This window comes from Drosophila novamexicana, unplaced genomic scaffold (assembly GCF_003285875.2).
Source record: "Drosophila novamexicana strain 15010-1031.04,08,12 unplaced genomic scaffold, DnovRS2.1 tig00004560-arrow-pilon, whole genome shotgun sequence".
NCBI classification, from domain to species: Eukaryota; Metazoa; Arthropoda; class Insecta; order Diptera; family Drosophilidae; genus Drosophila; species Drosophila novamexicana.
In genome coordinates, this window is record NW_020825054.1 from 653,629 (window position 1) to 654,888 (window position 1,260).

The window sequence follows — 1,260 nt, forward strand, 5'->3', positions numbered from 1 at the left end:
GAACAAATAAACGACAAGTATCCAAAAAAATGTTAAGTTTCATTTTAAATTCAATTTTAATTTATGGCGTATTTTTGGGATGATTTTTAATGTTTGACAACTTGTTATTTCAAAAGTTATTTTTGTACAAAGATGTGCATTGGTGTGGATTTTATTTGTAGAGAAAAAGTACGAAAATGACTGATCAACCACGAGACGTTTAAATGTTTAAATATCAGAAGCAATTTATCGAAATACTTGTTATCGATCAGCTAACTTCATAACTGCCGCCATGTGCATCCGGAACGCAAAAAAGAGCTAACAGAGTGAAAACGCACTGTTAGGCTTCTGTTGCTGCAATGCAACCTACTTGACAAAAAGTGTTGCAGTCTTTTGGGCTGACAAAAATTCCGATTCTTAGAAACTTGGGCTGGCTAATTGGAGTCTCATTGGATTTTGATTGGATTGTTATTAATGTCAATTATTTTATGCACTTCGAAATTAAAGTTATCTGAAAATGTGATGCAAATAATAAACTTTTCTATCATTTGAAAACTAAAACAACATTTCTAATTAGTAAGCTTTTTGCTGAATTTATAATAAATAAGTAATGTGATATTATGATCCGTTCGATATAGACTTTTGCACTGGCTGCTTCTTTATTCAATATAAGATTAGATGAAAAAATGAAAAGAAATATGATTAAAAATATATATTTTTCTTTATTTATTTTTATTATTAGTATACCATTTATAGAATTTATAACTTATGAAAGCTGGCAGAGTTACATTGATACAAAGGCTTTTTATAAATTCAAAGAAAAGTCTTTGACTGTGTAATATGTGATCCCCGAATAATTTTTTTCAAATATTAATTCAACATTGATTTGAAGCAATTTTTGTGATTTTATCTAATTCATCTGCAGAGTAGCTTTGAATAATAAATAAAGAATGAATAAATGTTATTTTATTAATGGAAAACGCATTAAACAATAGGGTTCTCAACCGTTTTGAAATTTTGATATGTTGATTTCCAGTTACCATATCAGTTATGGATACACTACATTTTTTATATACAGTCGCATAATATTTTATACGCCGCCATTTATGAATGCGACAATTCTATTGTGTGATAAGATAAGGTCGCATTCCCGGCTCTCTTTCTCACTTTCGTTCTTGCTCCCTCTCTATATACACATACTATATGATTTTTGCTCTATATTTTGTGATTACAGTTTGAGTACATTTGCTTTTTTTTTTTATTGGAGTCACGCGTTACAAA